This window comes from Pinus tabuliformis, chromosome 8 (genome assembly GCF_031772625.1).
Source record: "Pinus tabuliformis cultivar Carrire ecotype Pingquan chromosome 8, CPIR1, whole genome shotgun sequence".
NCBI classification, from domain to species: domain Eukaryota; kingdom Viridiplantae; phylum Streptophyta; class Pinopsida; order Pinales; family Pinaceae; genus Pinus; species Pinus tabuliformis.
Genome location: NC_142294.1, coordinates 418,748,471 through 418,766,739, shown reverse-complemented (window position 1 = coordinate 418,766,739; position 18,269 = coordinate 418,748,471). Strand labels below are relative to the sequence as shown.

The following is an 18,269-nucleotide window of genomic DNA, read 5'->3' as shown; positions in this document are numbered from 1 at the left end:
TTGTTTCTTACTGATTTACATGGTTTCACGCCCATTTTAATTGAACTCATTTGTTGCTTCATCTTTATATCATGCATGTTTGTTGACATTTTGTTCAATATAGATCCAAAATGAAGCTATCGAATAAATTTGTGTGATGTGAGGCACCGTAGCAAAGGTATAATTGAATGCATATTATATTATTTGAGATTTATTTATATTTTGAGTGCTATGCAAATGTAGGGAAATGAAGGGGGAAGAACATTGATGAAACTACAAAAAAATTTGTGTGAGAGACTTGCAGATGTGTAGGAGCCCACAAGTGTAGTGGGCAAAGGAAAATGAGGTATGTATGAGAAAATTTACTTGTTTATGGGAAAATGTGAAATAGGTATGTATGAGGGAACTTGTTTGTTACTAAATTATATGGTTTTGATTTCCATTTTAATTTAACTCATTTATTGATTCATTATTATATAATGTGCGTTTGTTGAAATTTAGATGTAACACAGATTAAGAAAGGTGAAGGACCACTGGTAAAACTACTGAATTTCTTTCTGTGATGTGAGACACCATAGCAAAGGTATAATTGAATGCATATTATATTATTTGGGATTTATTTATATAATGAACGCTATGCAAATGTAGGTAAAGGAAGGTGGAGGAGAACTGATGCAACTATGGAAATATTTTAGTGTGAGAAAGTTGCAGATGTGTAGGAGAGTTTATAGCCAGCAGGTGAGTTCAAGGATATTTTCTCATTTCAGTACAATGGTTCTCCTTTCCGCTTTCTTGTTGAGGAATTATGATTTTTTGTGATTGCATAAGATGTATTTTTGCATAATATTGCTTAAAAGACATATTTTTTTTCATTTATGATATTCTCATAATATATTTAAGTGTCTATTTTGATTTCTATTTGGTACATTGAGTGAGAAATTAAGGTAGGTTCTAACAACCCAAGATTCTGTAGGTGTAGTGGCTAAAGGTCAATGTTGTTGCATATGTATAGTCCCATATGTGTTTTTATTTAAATTTGAGCACTTTTATATTATTACCCATTTGTTTAATTACTGAATGCAATGCAATGCAGGTAAATGAATGTGGTGGATCATTGATAAAACTACTAAAATATTTTCATGAGACATTATAGTAGAGTTTAGAGTAAAAGGTGGAAGTGAATTTTCGTTTGGTGCGAAATCATGTATGATATGCTATTTAATCTTTCTTGATTGCTCATAAGGTTTTCAGTCCACATTTAAGATTCTGATAAAATATTTTGATATTTGTTTCATTTTCATAAGATTTCATGTGTATTTCGTATATTTAGAATATTTTATAGTATCTACTTAATACTTATTTATTTTTTGGTGTGCAGGGTCCCCTTGGTTGGCCATGGATGCTTTTTGTAGTTGCCGTGCAGAGTCTATCTCTTGTTTGTGTTTTTATGTTTTGCTTTTTTTATTTTCGTTGCATTTTTTGATTGTTGGTCATTTTGTTTCTATTGCTATTTTTTATTTAAAGAGTTTAACAACCCATAGTGTGGGTTTAGGGTTAATGTGGGGTCTACAAGTGTAGTGGGAAAAGGCGAATGAGGTATGTATGGAGGAATTTACTTGTTTACGAGGAAAGGTGAAAGAGGTATGTATGTGGGAACTTGTTTCTTACTAAATTATATGTATTCATGCACATTTTAATTTAACTCATTTGTTGCTTCATCATTGTATCATGTGTGTTTGTTGAAATTTAGTTCAATACAGATCAAGAAAGGTGAAGGACCATTAGTGAAACCAATGGTTATGTTTGTGATGTGAGGCACCATAACAAAGATATAATTGAATACATATTATATTATTTTTGATATTTATTTATATAATAAGTGTTATGCAAATGTATGTAAAAGAACGTGGAGGAGCATTGATAAAACTTGTGGATGTGTGGACTCTTAGGGATGTGTAGGAGTCCGCAAGTGTAGTGGGCGAAGACGAATGAGGTATGTGTGATGAAATTAGTGATGTGAGGCACCATAGCAAAGGTATAATTGAATGTATATTATATTATTTGGGATTTATTTATATAATTGGTGCTCTAAACAAGTGTAGGTAAAGGAAGGTGGAAGAGCAATGATAAAACTACATAAATATTTTTGTGTGGGAGACTTGCAGATGTGTAGTAGTCCACAAAGGCGAGTGAGGTATGTATGGGGAAATTTATGGGAAAATGTGAAAGAGGTATGTACGAGGGAACTTACTTGTTTGGTACTAAATTATATGGTTTTGATTTCCATTTTAATTTAACTAATTTGTTGATTCATTATTATATAATGTGCGTTTGTTGAAATTTAGATGCAATACAAATCAAGTAAGGTGAAGGACCACTAGTGAAACCACTGAATATCTTTCTGTGATGGAAGGCACCATATCAAAGGTATAATTGAATGCATATTACATTATTTGATATTTATTTGATATAATGAATGTTATGCAAATGTATGTAAATGAAGGTGGAGGAGAATTGATGAAACTACAGAAATATTTTTGCGTGAGAAAGTTGCAGATGTGTAGGAGAGTTTAGAGCCAGAAGTTGAGTTCAAGGATATCTTCTCATTTCGGTACAATGGTTCTCCCTTCTGCTTTCTTCTTGAGGAATTATGATTTTTTGTGATTGCATTAGATGTATTTTTGCATAATATTGCTTAGAAAACATTTTGTTTTCATTTATGATGTTCTCATAATATATTTAAGTGTTTATTTTTATTTGTATTTGGTACATTGAGTGGGAAATTAGGGTAAGTCTTAACAACCCATGATTCCGTATTAAAGTGTTTATTTTTATTTGTATTTGGTACATTGAGTGAGAAATTAGGGTAGGTCCTAACAACCCATGATTTCGTAGTTGTAGTGGGTAAAGGTCAATGTTGTGGCATATGTGTTTTTATTTAAATTTTAGCCATCTTACATTATTAGCCATTTGTTTAATTAATGAATGCAATGCAGTGCAGGTAAAGGAATGTGGTGGATCATTGATGAAGCTACTGAAATATTTTCATGAGACATTGTAGTAAAGTGCAGAGGAAGAAGTGGAGGTCAATTTTTGTTTGGTGCGAAATTCATGTAGGATATGCTATTAAATATTTCTTGTTTCAAATAATATACTTTTCTCCATCCTTACTTATCTAGTATTTATGGTTTTTGTTGTTTGCATGAGATGTACTTTGTAGTGCATAAGATTACTCATAAGATTTTTAGTCTGTATTTAAGATTCGCATAAGATATTTTGAAATATGTTTCATATTTCTCATAGTATTTCATGCGTATTTAATATTTTTTAGAATATTTTCTAATCTCTATTTAATACTTGTTTATCTTTTGGTGTGCAGGGTCCCCTTGGTTGGCTATGGGTGATTTTTGCAGTTGTAGTGCAGAGTTGATCTCTTATTTGATTTTTATGTTTTGCTTTCATTATTTTCGTTACATTTTTCTATTGTTGGTCATTTTTGTTTCTATTAATATTTTTTTTGGTGTTTAAATGTTGTGGCTCTTATATCTTTGTATTTTTCATTGCATTTTTCTATTGTTGTTTTATTTTGTTTTTCAATGTTGTGGCTCTTATATCATTGTATTTGTGAGCATGGCCATGCTAACTTATGGTTTGGTATTTTGCTTTTTTTGTCCTTTGGGTTTATTTTCTATCGTTACATATTTTTTCCTGGATTCAATGGGTGGGGAAATTATGGAAGACCTTGACAACCCATAGTGTGGGTTTGGGGTTGGTGCAAAGTCTACAAGTGTAGTGGGCAAAGGCGAGTGAGGTATGTATGGAGGAATTTACTTGTTTATGGGGAGAGGCGAAAGAGGTATGCATGGGGGAAATTAGTTGTTTGTTACTAAATTATTTGGTTTCATGCATATTTTAATTTAATTCATTTGTTGTTTCATCATTGTATCATGTATGTTTGTTGAAATTTAGTTCAATACGGATCAACTAAGGTGAAGAACCATTAATGAAACTACTGAATATGTTTGTGATGTGAGATACCATAACAGAGGTATAATTAAATACATATTATATTATTTTTGATATCTATTTATATAATAAGTGCTATGCAAAATTGCAAATGTAGGTAAAGGAACGTGGAAGAGCATTGATAAAACTTGTGGATGTTTAGGAGTCCACAAGTGTAGTGGGCAAAGGCGAATGAGGTATGCATGGAGAAATTTACTTGTTTATTCGCAAAGGCAAAATAGGTATGTATGAGGGAACTTAGTTGTTTGTTACTAAATTATCTGGTTTCATGCATATTTTAATTGAACCCATTTGTTGTTTCATCATTGTATCATGTATGTTTGTTGCAAAGTCGAATGAGGTATGTATGGAGGAATTTACTTATGGGGAGAGGCGAAAGAGGTATGTATGGAGGAATTTACTTATGGGGAGAGGCGAAAGAGGTATGTATGGAGGAACTTAGTTGTGTGTTACTAAATTATTTGGTTTCATGCATATTTTAATTGAACTAATTTGTTGTTTCATCATTTGTATCATGTATGTTTGTTGAAATTTAGTTCAATACAGATCAAGAAAGGTGAAGGACTATTAATGAATCTACTGAATATGTTTGTGATGTGAGACAACATAACAAAGGTGTTTGTGATGGAGGCACCATAGCAAAGGTATAATTGAATACATATTATATTATTGTTGATATTTATTTATATAATAAGTGCTATGCAAATTTAGGTAAAGAAATGTGGTGGTGCATTGATAAAACTTGTGGATGTGTAGGAGTCCAAGCGTAGTGGGCAAAGGCAAATGAGGTATGTATGGTGAAATTTACTTGTTTAGTCGCAAAGGCGAAAGAGGGATGTAAGAGGGAACTCGGTTGTTTGTTACTAAATTATTTGGTTTCATACATATTTTAATTGAACTCATTTCTTGTTTCATCATTGTTTCATGTATGTTTGTTGAAATTTAGTTCAATACAGATCAAGAAAGGTGAAGGACCATTAGTGAAATCACTGAATATGTTTTTGATGTGAGGCACCATAGCAAAGGTATAATTGAAAACATATTATATTATTTTATATATATATATATATATATATATATTTATATAACAAGTGTTATGCAAATGTAGGTAAAAGAACATGGAGGAGCATTGATAAAATTTGTGGATGTGTAGGAGTCCACAAGTGTAGTGGGCAAAGGCGAATGAGGTATGTGTGGAGAAATTTACTTGTTTATTGGCAAAGGCGAAAGAGGTATGTACGAGTGAACTTACTTGTTTGTTACTAAATTATATGGTTTTGATTTCCATTTTAATTTAACTCATTTATTGATTCATTGTTATAGGATGTACGTTTGTTCAAATTTAGATGCAATGCAGATCAAGAAAGGTGAAGGACCATGGGTGAAACTACTGAATATCTATTTGTGATGTGTCACACCATAACAAAGGTATAACTGAATGCATATTATATTGTTTGGGATTTATTTATATAATGAATACTATGCAAATGTAGGTAAAGGAAGACAAAGGAGAATTGATGAAACTATATAAATATTTTTGTGTGAGAAAGTTACAGATGTGTAGGAGAGTGTAGAGCTAGAAAGCGAGTTCAAGGATATCTTTTCATTCCAATGCAACGATACTCCTTTCTCCCTTCTTGTTAAGCAATTATGATTTTTTGTGATTGCATAAGATGCATTTTTGCATAATATTGCTTAGGAAACATTTTGTTTTCAATCATGATATTCTCATAAGATATTTGTTTCATGTTTCTTAGAATATTTTGTGTATTAAATATATTGTTCATAATATGTTTTTGGTGTGCAGGGTGTCCTTGTCCTTGGTTGGCCATCGATGCATTTTGGGATTACTACTCAATGTCTCCATCTATTATTTCTTTTTGTTTGCTTTTTGTTTGTTTGTTTAGTTTTGTTGTTTTTTTGCTATTGTTGGTTGCATCTTTCGTTATTGTTGTGTTTTTTTTTTTTAAATAACTTTTACATGTTTTTTTTAAGCATGGCCATGCTAATTTGTTATTTGATATTTTGTTTTTCTTATATGCTCTTTCATCTATTTTTCTGACGTGATATTTTTTTTTTCTTATATGATTATTCATCTATTTTTCTTCTTTCCCTTGTTTTGGGATTTAGTGGCTGGAGAAATTGAATAGGTCTTTACAACCTATATTTGGGTTTAGTTCCAAAAGTGTAGTGGAAAAAGGCGATGGAGGTATGTATTGAGGAATTTACTTGTTTGGTAGTACATAACTATATGGTTATATGGTTCCATGCTTATTTTAATTAAACTCATCTGTTGCTTTATAATTATATCATTTGTTTAAATTTAAATGCAATGAAGGTGGAGGCCCGCTGATGAAGTGATTGGATATCTTTGTGTGAGAGAGATTTGGGACACTATAGCAAAGGTTGCGGCCATGTCATTGAGGGTAAGTTATCTTTTGGGATAAAGGGTGAGTTTCTTTTTTCTTTTTCTTTTTTTGTTTTTGTTTTTCCACTCCCATGGCTTTTATTTCTCTGCATTTATGAGCATGGTCTCATAAACCAAGTCAAATATCCCAAATAGTAGTAACAACCTCACTTTAAAATGTGCTTTTCTAGAAGAGTTATTCAATCAAGATAGACAAGATATGTGGACAGCTCGCCAACATGAGAAGATGTGCAAGTCAAACCTCCTTCATATGTGTGCCTTTCAACCTTTCAAGTGGCCAATCTTCAATTGAATGCATGCAATTATGTGTAAATAATCCCTTTGCAGTGAAAATTATGTAGTGAATGATGGAAAATAACGTGTTGTAGCTAAATACAATGCACTAATTGGAAATGACTAAATAGGTAGCCCCATTTAGCATAAACAATGTGCATAAACTGACATGAAGCTATAGATGTCGTCAATCAACATAAACAATGTGCATAAACTATGTACTATGAATCCATCTTCCTTAAACCAGTTGTTGTTTTTCAATTTTGTAGGTAAGGTATGATAGACGTTTTCCTTTTAGACACCTTTAATCTCCTCAAATAGGTTGATCTTCTTGTTTGTGTAAAAAGTATTGCCTGGGCTCATCGCCGTAAAATGTAGCGGGTCTAGTGAATGGACTCACTGGGAAAGGGCCAAAGTTTATGGCAACAAAGAGGAAAGGGTTGCCACTATTACCTCAACAACCTTCTGTCAACCGCAAGGGAGGCTTCCCTATGCCACCTACAAGGTATTCTAATACTATGGCTCAAGATGACTTTTTTTGGAGGTCCCGAGATAGGTAGAGGGCTTGGCAGGGCCTAATATGACCAAAATATTCAAATCTAGGGTTCATGCTCTCTAAGGTTAGACTAATGACCCCTATGCAATAAAAAAACACATTATCCACAAATTTGTTTTTAAAACCCTAGTGATTACACTAGATGTTTAAGAGAGAGAGGGTTTAGGGAAATTTAATTTAGTTTTAAGGTTGATTAGCAAAATTATAGACTAGTGCCTTAACCTACAAGGGAAACAACTGCTCTAATACTCTAATAGTGTGATGTCACCCTCCAAATGAGCTTAATAAGCCCTCAAGTGTGAGGCAATGTTAAGGAGTGCTCCATACTCCATGAAGTGCCTTAACGATCATGTGCAAGCCATCAAAAGTCTCCATGCCAATATGTCATGCGCAAAAGTGCCCTACATCACCCTTACAAGAGGAAAATGAGTGACATGAAATCAAAATATCTCAAGTGTTGGGGCTCCAAGGTGGTGTATAACCCCTCCCTTGTCATCTCAAGGATGACCCATCTAGGCTCTAGATTAGGCATCGAACTCGTGACCTACGCTCTGATACCACTTGTTGGTAATCACGATTGCTGTTAGACCAAAACTCGCAGGTATTAGTCAACGATCGCATCACCAGAGATAAGGATCCACGAGAGGCAGTTAGTCCATGTCGTGAAACACACGGGGAGTGCTGGTTTATCCAATGTCCAACAGTAGGGACCACAGGGACCACTACGATATACTTTAGTGCTGAGGCATGTTGAATTATTGAGGAAGAGAACCACCATAGGGATTGCGTGAAATATATATGTTTAATAAAGAGTAAGGTTTTATCATCATAGTTAAGGTTTCATGAGTGTGTATTAGGGTTAGCTACAATACAATTAGAGTTTTTTCTAGGTTTTGCATGAGGTTAGGGCAACAAGGGTTATTCCTGTATTATAAGAATATTTGCCATCTCCAACAATACCATATTGACATCAATGACAACCTTGACCAACAGTCTCTCCCTTTTCCATTGATGGCAATATTCTTGCCCTTTCAACATTCTCTCCCCCTATCAAGATGCTTATTTATATGCTGCTCCATCATATTCCCTTCATCAATGATAGTTCTCCATGATAGATATGTTGCTCCCCTTGTCAAGGTGCTCTTCCTTCTGGCACTATGGTCCATGATAGATTTGTTTTCATTTCTTCATGTGATGAACCAACTCCCCCTGCTTGCATAAACTCTAGCTTATGAAAGATTGATGCCTAGTGATAAAGTGGAAGACATCTTCACAATTTCATGAGCTACTCCCAAGAGACGATCTATCACCCCTTGTCAAGGTGCTCTTCCTTCTGGCACTATGGTCCATGATAGATTTGTTTTCATTTCTTCATGTGATGAACCAACTCCCCCTGCTTGCATAAACTCTATCTTATGAAAGATTGATGCCTAGTGATAAGGTGGAAGACATCTTCACAATTCATGAGCTACTCCCAAGAGACGATCTATCAAGATTGTACATCTATGACTCATCAAGGATTTCATATGGCTCTTCATGGATAACTTCTGCAAGAATAGACAAGAATCATAAGCTCCCCCTAACAGTATGCATGGTCTTCTTCTTCGCTGAATTTCATCATTAAAACTTGGTCTTCTTCTTGGCAGAATTTCATCATTAAAACTTGGAATATCATATGTGCCAAAGATGTACTTATCATATCAACAACATGAGTGGATGTCTTGAGTGTTCAAGTGACTTTTGGATCCAATTTGCTTCCTTCTCCATACTTGTGTAACTTTATTTTCTTGCTTGGTAGACATGTTTTTAGCTTGTTTAGGGACCGAGTCAAGTTACAATCATGAGCCATATGTCCAATGTTATGACAATTGAAGCAGTCAGTTTTGTACATAAATGAAGAAGCATATTTTCCTCTTGCAAAGCTGCTTCTGGGAAACTGATGGGGACCATTATATTTGTCCTTGTGGTATGCCCTACAATCCTTTGCCATATGCCCAAAATTTGTACAAAAATAGCAATAACCAAAAAATATACTTTGATATGTGGAGGATGGAGATTGCCTTGATGAACTTCTAAGGTCAATCTGTCTTGGGATGATCAAATTTCTTGCTTCTTGCATTCTTGATGCCATCTGCATATCTTCTTGAAGTAGGGTTTCTTCCAATGTCATCTTGACTCCTCTCCTTACTTTTGCTGGAGCCGGGGGCATCAATATTTCTTCCAAGCTTCTCCACATCCTTGTTGTTTGAAGAATTAGGGTTTGTGTCATTCCTTTTTGAGGGTTCATTTGCATAACCAAGCCCTGATTTATCAAGAGGAGATCTTTGATGACTTAGGATGTCATCTAGGGTTTGGGAGCTCTTTAGACTCTTATTCAGATGATCAACTTATTTTCTCAGGAGATTAATTTCTTCTTTCAACATCTTGCATTCTTCATCCTTCTCTGCTAGATGGTTCTCCATTTCTTCCTTTATTCTAGTTGCTTCACATGATTGGGCCTTAAGTGAGGTGATTTCTGATTTTAACTTGGAGATATCTTCATTCTTTTCTTCAAGCTGGCATATCATGGCATTTCTTTCTTTTTCTGCTTTATCCAATTGATTTCTCATGGATATGACTTCTTCATGATGTTTTTTGTTTTTGTTTTGATGACAATCCTCCTTTAGCTTGGTGAGCTCCTTATCTCTTTCTTGTTATCTCTTTCTTGTACCTGAAACTTAAATAGGTCAACTTCCTTCCTTGTCTTGTCAAAGTTATGGTCACCATCTTGTAATTGCTTCTTAAGCTCTTCATTTTCTTTTTTCAAACTGCTTATCTCTTCTAGGGCAACTATAAGTTTTGCCATGAGATCTTCTTTGAAGTCTTCTTTATTTTCTTCATCTTCTAGGTCTTCCTTGGCCTTGATGTCTTCATTCTTGTTTTCAGCTTCCTTTATGGGTTCTAGATTTCTTTCTTGCTTTCCATCATCTTCATGAATAAAAGTCATGGTCAATGCTCCTTTTGAGTGAAGATTTTGAAGTTTGTCCCACATACCTTTTGCCGATGAACATTTCTCCATTTTGGCCTTTATAGGATCTGGTAGCCCACTCAAGATTGCTTTCATCGCTCTTGCATTATATTCCTTGGATTCTTCTTCCATCGTGCTTTCAGTAATCACTGATTCCCAAACTTCAAAACCTTGAGCCATTAAAAAATTCTTCATTCTTGCCTTCCATATATCAAAGTTTCCATTGAAAAATGGAGCTTTCCCAATTTGATTATCTTCTACTTTCATGGTTGAAGAAGAGACATCTTTAGAAGGATTGGAGGTTTTCTTCCTTGGCTTTGCCATCAGTGTTTTAAGGATCTACCTTCAAGCTGTTAGGCTAGTGAAGGTATTGGCTCTGATACCAATTGTTGGAAATACTAAGGGGGGGGTGAATCAATATTTCTTTCCAATTGTTATTTTTACTAGTTAGATCATTTATGATTAGAACACAAAATGAACAATGATAGAATAAATAATTTTATTAATCAGATATATTGAGTACAATAATAATGTAGGGCTCCAACCCTAGATGAAGACACCAATCTTCAATCTCCCAAGCTCCAACCTGTATTATGCCAAGCATCAACTTGGACTTCCCAAGGCTCCAACCTTGTTAATTTGAGGCACCAACCTCTAGGGCTCCAACCCTATCTCTGGTACAAGCTCCAACCTGGTCTCTTGAAGACTCCTATCCTCTAGGGCTCCAACCCTATCTTCCAAGGCACCAACATTGTCTCTATGAGGCTCCAACCCTCAACTTCAATTCGTTAAGATAAGTTTGATGATTCTTTATGGCTCCCAATATCTTCCACAACGAGCCTTGACAATATCTTCAAAACTGCCTTCTCCAAATCACTTCATCAATGACAACCTTATCTTCTTAGAAGGTATTGCCACTTCTCTTCGTGTCACCCAAACAAAAACTGCAAGGTCACCTCATGATGGCTTCAATAAGTTATCCCAAAAAATAAAGTCTTCTCCAAGGTGTGCACTACATCTTCAAGGATGCTCAAAAAAGTCTTCACAAGATATGTACACTAGACTTCACAAGATCTGCACACTACAGATGCTCCAAACTTCACAAAATGAAGGCTTCTCCAAGGTGTGCACTAAATCTTCAAGGATGCTCAAAAAAGTCTTCACAAGATCTTTACACTAGACTTCACAAGATCTGCACACTAGAGATGCTCCAAACTTCATAAGATTTGCACATTGGAGATGCTCCAAACTTCTCAAAAGCTTCACTGTCTAAAGCTCCAAATAATTCACTGTCTAGAGCTTCATTTTCTTCACCGGCCAAGGCTTCTTCACTATCCAAATACTTCATTGCTCCAAGAAATGCTCCAAGACTCCTAATGCTTCACGGTCCAAGACTTTTTCACTTCATTGTTCAAAATCATAAATTATTTCATGTCTCTAAACTCGTCACTATTCAAGCCTTCAATTCTTCATGAGTTCTTCACTGTCCAAAGATTTTAAGTCTCTTGATTTTGGGGAGCATCGGATGTGCTCTAGCTACGAAATTTTGTGGAGGGGCTAGAATACATGAGATCTCCAGAACCCAGAAATCGTTTGGAGAAATTCCACTCGGATGAGGAGTTATTAAAATAAATAATATTTTTAATGGGTAACTTGGGAAAATAAAAATATTAATGTGTATTAATAAGAATATGGGTGAGAAACTTCTAAGTGACGAGGATCAAGCCTGTTTTAATCTTAGCCGTTGATTACAGATTAGATCAGACCGTTGATTCATCAACAGGAAAAGTATAAGAGGAGGCTTGAGGGTCAGTTGGAGATACACCAAGAGATCAAAGAGTTTGATTTTTCTGGGGCATGGATTGCTGAGAAAGTTGAGCTAAGTGATCTAAGTTGCAGTGAGTGGGGCAATTCGACAGAGGGACCTGAGTCCAAGGCCGAGGATACATAGTAGAGAAGCAGAGCAGCAACATGAGAGACAACGCAGCTCCAGAGAGGGTGACGCAAAAGCTAGAGGGGCTGACGCAGTCCCTTAGAGGCAGCGCTGGGGTTTTCTGTGGGGCAGAGAGAGCAGCAGTTCAACAAATCGACTTCTGAGCAAGGGAGGCTCACTGGGAGGGTGACATAGCTCCTAGAGGAGGTGACGCAGTTCCAACGCAGAGCTTGGAGCAGCCATCGCTGCCCAACACTGGGAACAACAATTGTCATATGTGGGGTTTGATCATCCAGTTGTTGGAATTGTCAAAATATCTGTCTCCGGATAGAGGTACTTCTGCCAGGTTTATTCTTTGTTGGGTGAGCCGGATTTGGCACCCTAGTCGTATTCAAAAATATGCTTAATAATACAAACCCTCTTATGCTGCACTAGTTTTCCTGAATTGGGTTTTTCGGGGACGATTGTCCAAATATAACGATGTCCCTTGTGTGATTGTCTCAGTTTATTTCAGTTCATGATCTGTATATATGTGTAGGCTGCAATAGTGTTTTCATCACTGTTTAAGTAATTAAATAACTTGTTGAATCTAAAGAACAAGTAGGAGATGATAAACCAGTGATTGCAGTAGGATTTCTGATGTGTAAATTTAGAAATTTTCACATGGTATCAGAGCATTGCAGATCATAGGACACTGAAGACACTAGTCGTGAAATCCAGAGAATTTGCTGCAGAGAAGTAGTTGTCCCGAGTGTTAGCGCTGCTTCAAAGGCAGTGGAACAGCTGCAGGAGTGAAGTAGAGCCAGAGAAGTGATGCAGATGCTCACACAGTGACTGTGTCAGCTTTTCGAGCCTGCAGAGGGTGACGCAGAGCTAGAGAGGAGCCCACGCAGTGATTGTGTTAGCTCTTTGGGCCAGCGCAGAGCCTGAGAGGTTCGAAACAATCAGTTGTTGGGCTGAGGGAGAAGAGCAGATTCGATTTGAGGAGTTGGTGGGATGTTTTTTCTGATTGGTGCAGAATAGTGTTTGTGGAGACAGAGCCGAGGTAGATGGAGTCACTGCCTTGACAGATTTCTAGCCAAAGAAATCTAGATTCGGGTTGCAGTAGCAAAGGAGGATTGGAGAGGAAGTGATTCGACAATTGGTAGGAGGATTTCCGTGAAGGAAATCAGGACTCAGAGGGAGTCTAGAGGAGCTTGTTCCTTAGAGGATTTCTAGCACCAAAGAAATCCAGATCCAAGTCTTGCTAGATTGACAGCAGGAGAGGGAGAAGAGAACCAGTCCTATTTTTTAGCAGAGATGTCAATGAATGGGTTGAGGGATCAAGACAGATTGGATGGAGCATCCAATTTTGTCATCTGGAAGGCCAGGGTCTTGGCAATCCTAGACAAACATCGAATCAAAGGACTATGCCTTGAAGGTAGTTGCTGAGCCGGTCGATGCTAGTCTGTTGAAGAAGTACGAGGAGGCCCAGGCTAAGGCCAAGTGCCACATGACGGGGTGAAAGATCATGTAGTACCACACATTGCTGAGAAGAACACATCAAGGGAGATGTGGGAGGCACTAACCACCTTGTATCAGGGATCTTCCGTGCAACGGAAGATGCTATTAGAAAATTAGCTGAGATAGTACCAGATGTAGAAGAGAGAAGAGATCGATCCCTTCCTTCTTAGGTTGCAAGGGATTCACGACCAGTTGACTTTCGTGGGGTTTATACCAGATCTTGAGTTCATGGTCAGTACTGCCCTAAATGTTGTCACCGAGGACTGGGAGACTTTTGTCGAAAGTATCTTGGGCAGAGCGACTCTCCCCAGTTGGGAGGAGATGTGGGTAGCTATTCGATAAGAAGATCTCAGGAGGATGACAAAGATAGGGAGTAGCGGCAAGGGAGCCCGGGTCAAGAAGGAGGAGGAGGAGGATGCAACTTTCGCATCGACGGGACAACAAGGGCAGCAAAAGAGAAAGAAGAAGGACATAACCAAGGTCAGATGCTTCAACTGTGGGGAACTAGGACATTATGCCACTCAGTGCCCCTGGAAGAAGGGCAAGGGGGAGGCTTCTGAATCAAAGGCCGCTCTAGCGAAAGAGGACAAGGAAAGCGAGGATGACGATTGTGCCATGAGTGCTCATGCACCTCTGGAGAAGAGGTGGGGCGACATGGAGTTGTAGTCGAGAGGACTACACCAGGGCAGGATCCTTGTGGTGCGCAAACTATTGGATCACATACGGCTACGGGAGCTCTTAACGACAGTAGCAAATTGACGGGTATCGGTTGGAGCGAGGTGTGATGGAGCGACAGTGGCATTGCTAGAGTGCCAAAGTCTGAGGTAGCGCAGTGGATGTTGTAGCAGTGCGAGAGGCACAAAGCAGTGTGCAGCAGAGGGTCAACGCAGATTAGCAGCAGAGGTAGCTTCAGGATCACGAGGCATCCATACTGACCAGGATGTCAGTTTTTGGGTGAAGTTTCAGTTACTTACTTCTCAGTAACTAAGTCGCAGTGTAGTAGTTAGCAGTGGCAGTGCTATGGGCAGCATGATGCAACATTTTGAGAGGGAGTTGCAGTATAGATGTAGCAATGGCAGTGGCAGAGTCATGGGCAACAATACAGGGAGCAACGATGTAGTGGATGAAGGGCAGCAGGCCAAGCATTAGCAGCACAAAGGACCGATGCAATGGATCAGTGTAGTACTTTTGTTGAGAAGTGTTACTAGAGCACATTCCTTGCTAAGAGGGAGTGTTGATTCTGGGTAGCATCGGATGTGCTCTAGCTCCAAAATTTTGTGGAGGGGCTAGAATACATGAGATCTCCAGAACCTAGAAATCGTTTGGAGAAATTCCACTCGGATGAGGGGTTATTAAAATAATTAATATTTTTAATGGGTTCTTAAGTCTAAACTTGGGAAAATAAAAATATTAATGTGTATTAATAAGAATATGGGTGAGAAACTTCTAAGTGACGAGGATCAAGCCTGTTTTAATCTTAGCCGTTGATTACAGATTAGATCAGACCGTTGATTCATCAACAGGAAAAGTATAAGAGGAGGCTTGAGGGTCAGTTGGAGATACACCAAGAGATCAAAGAGTTTGATTTTTCTGGGGCATGGATTGTTGAGAAAGTTGAGCTAAGTGATCTAAGTTGCAGTGAGTGGGGCAATTCGACAGAGGGACCTGAGTCCAAGGCTGAGGATACATAGCAGAGAAGCAGACCAACAACAGGAGAGACAACATAGCTCCATGACGCAGAAGCTAGAGGGGCTGACACAGTCCCTTAGAGGCAGCACTGGGGTTTTCTGTGGGGCAAAGAGACCAACAGTTTAGCAAATCGACTTCTAAGCAAGGGAGGCTCACTGGGAGGGTGACACAGCTCCTAAGGAGGTGACGTAGTTCCAGCGTAGAGCTTGGAGCAGCCATCGCTGCCCAGCACTGGGAACAACAATTGTCATATGTGGGGTTTGATCATCCAGTTGCTGGAATTGTCAAAATATCTGTCTCCAGATAGAGGTACTTCTGCCAGGTTTATTCTCTGTTGGGTGAGCCAGATTTGGCACCCTAGTTGTATTCATAAATCTGCTTAATAATACAAACCCTCTATATGCTGCACTGGTTTTCCCGAATTGGGTTTTTTCGGGGACGATTGTCCAAAAATAACGGTGTCCCTTGTGTGATTGTCTCAGTTTATTTCAGTTCATGATCTGTATATATGTGTAGGCTGCAATAGCATTTTCATCACTGTTTAAGTAATTAAATAACTTGTTGAATGTAAAGAACAAGTAGGAGATGATAAACCGGTGATTGCAGTAGGATTTCTGATGTGTAGATTCAGAAATTTTTACAAAGTCACCACAGGTCCACCGATCAAGTCACAGTTCTGGGCTTATGTGTGTGCCAAGATTCCACAGGTCTTTGATGTGTAGACTGAACTTTATAAACACTGTCACAGGTTCAAGCCAAGTCACAGATCCAAACCATAACATGTGACTGTTCTTCTAAAGTTTTTACTGGTTTGAGCTTCAAAGAGGCACCCAACAGACCTGCTTAACACCACATGTCTGAGTTAATAAGTTTGAGACTGTTCTATATATACAGGAAACTATCACAGGATGTCCGAGTTTATTATTGTCCGGCACCAAGCTCACAGGTGAAAGGTCTGTCACATATTAGAGAAGAAATCTATCTGAGCTCCAGTTCAGAGACAGTCCGAAACTTTGAAAGGTAAAACAGGTCTGAGGCACTACTCCACAGGTCCGAGCTTCAACCTAGGCTGCAACAGGTCCGAAGGTTGATTCAAGCCTCAATCCAAGGCACTGTTGTATGACCGCAGATGTAGAAGGTCTGAACTGTTGATATCACAGGTTCGAGTCAAGTGATCTGAGCTAACTGTCCTCAACAAGTGATTCGAGCTAATTGTCCTCAACAAGTGATCCGAACTAACTGTCCTCCAATCCGAGCTAATTGTCCTTTAAGGTTTATTGCTGGTCCAAGTGTCAACAGATCCGAGCTCTTAATGAATGATTGTCCACAGTGACTATTCTCAAGGTAATCACAGATCTGATGTGAGGTTCGAGCTCTAGAAGTTATCACAGATATATGAATCCAAGCTTCCACAAATTGTTGTAGCTTCAAGCCTCCCACACATGACTGTTCCACTTAGTCTGGGCTTTCCACAAGTGATAATGATTACAAGTTTCATGCCTTTCCAGAGGAATGTAACTCAGATCCGGGCTTGAAAGACCCTTAACACAAGAATTGCCCAAACAATTAATCTTCTTTTTCCTCCTCGGGTTTTGTCTCCTTCTGAGCCTCGTATTTGTATTGATCACTAAGATTTCTTGACTTGAATGTCGAGTTTTAAGCGTTAATATATACAAGTTTTTTTGAGTTATACGAATAGACATGTCAGTAGGAGAGGCCGACTTTTGTTGAAGCCGACTAGTGGCATTTGTATATATTTGTGTTTATTTATTTGGATGACAAAACGCTGGTTAGGTAGGGACCACAGGGACCACTACGATATACTTTGGTGCTGAGGCATGTTGAATTATTGAGGAATGGAACCACCATAGGGATTGCATGAAATGTATATGTTTAATAAAGAGCAGGGTTTTATCATCATAGCTAGGGTTTGATGAGTGTGTATTAGGGTTAGCTACAATACAATTAGGGTTTTTTCTAGGGTTTTCATGAGGTTAGGACAACAAGGGTTATTCATGTATTATAAGAATATTTGTGATCTCCAACAATGCCATATTGACATCAATGACAACCTTGACCAACATATTCAGAGTATTTCTTAGGATATTTTCTTTCCTTAAAGGTGCCACGGGGAGCTAGATGTCCCTCTACATCCTTCAATGTACTTCGAAGCCATGCCAACCTCTTCTTGGATTTTGGAACAACGACCCTAAGTGGGTCCACTAGCTCAATGGACCCTTCTATCTCTTCCTGATGATCTAAAGGATGTTCCAAAGGTACAGAAGGACCTAAATCCACATCCTTGGGAGCCTACTTCTTTTCATCATCATGAGAGACCCTTTCAATCCTCAGTAGGCTGCATCATTCCACTCTATTTGACTCTCTGCTCCTAAACTGGAATCTCTTCTAGTCTTCCGGCATGGTTCTAGATGTCTAGTTCCATTTCTCCCTCTTGAACACAAATCTCTCTATCAGAGTTTGTGCTCCACCCTGGGAGAATACTCTTGTCATAAACTTTTCTTTATTCTTCCCAATGCGTACATCTGTTGCCTAAGCCTAAGCAACCTTCACAATGTACCTGCAACCCTCATTAGGAGGCCCTTTTAATCTGAGGATTGTAGGGAATTGTCAACTCCCTCTTGATCCTTGCCTTCTTGTAGTAAGCATTGCAATCTCATCAAGCTAGAAATGCTCATCCTTGTCCTCATCATCAAGCATGAGCTAGGGTTTCTTTTTTCAATGGAAACATCGATCTAGGTCTAGCTCTAGGGGTTTATCCAAAAACCCTAGGGTTGTCTTATCCAAGACTTCTAGTCTTCTAGGGTTTACAAAACCTTAGACTTCCAACTTTCATCGACACCCTGTGAATCACATC

The 18,269-nt window shown here is 38.1% G+C and overlaps 1 protein-coding gene across 34 annotated transcripts in view; it reads left to right on the top strand.

The window, feature by feature from the left end:
• Window positions 1-6: 6 nt before the first annotated feature.
• LOC149235836 (uncharacterized) overlaps window positions 7-18,269 on the top strand; it is a 36,899-nt gene continuing 18,636 nt past the window's right edge. For 4 of the 34 annotated variants that reach the window (XR_016246192.1, XM_089372239.1, XM_089372240.1 and 1 more), the window contains exons 1-11: window positions 9-717; window positions 1,073-1,183; window positions 1,358-2,406; window positions 2,483-2,590; window positions 2,976-3,092; window positions 3,359-4,649; window positions 4,762-4,793; window positions 4,952-5,030; window positions 5,159-5,433; window positions 5,813-6,214; window positions 6,344-6,431. The gene's annotated coding sequence lies outside the window, so the exon portion shown is untranslated. Of the gene's footprint in view, window positions 718-1,072; window positions 1,184-1,357; window positions 2,591-2,975; window positions 3,093-3,358; window positions 4,650-4,761; window positions 4,794-4,951; window positions 5,031-5,113; window positions 5,434-5,812; window positions 6,215-6,343; window positions 6,432-18,269 lie in introns of all 34 variants that reach the window. The other 30 variants (XM_089372243.1, XM_089372244.1, XM_089372228.1 and 27 more) reach the window with 29 other exon arrangements.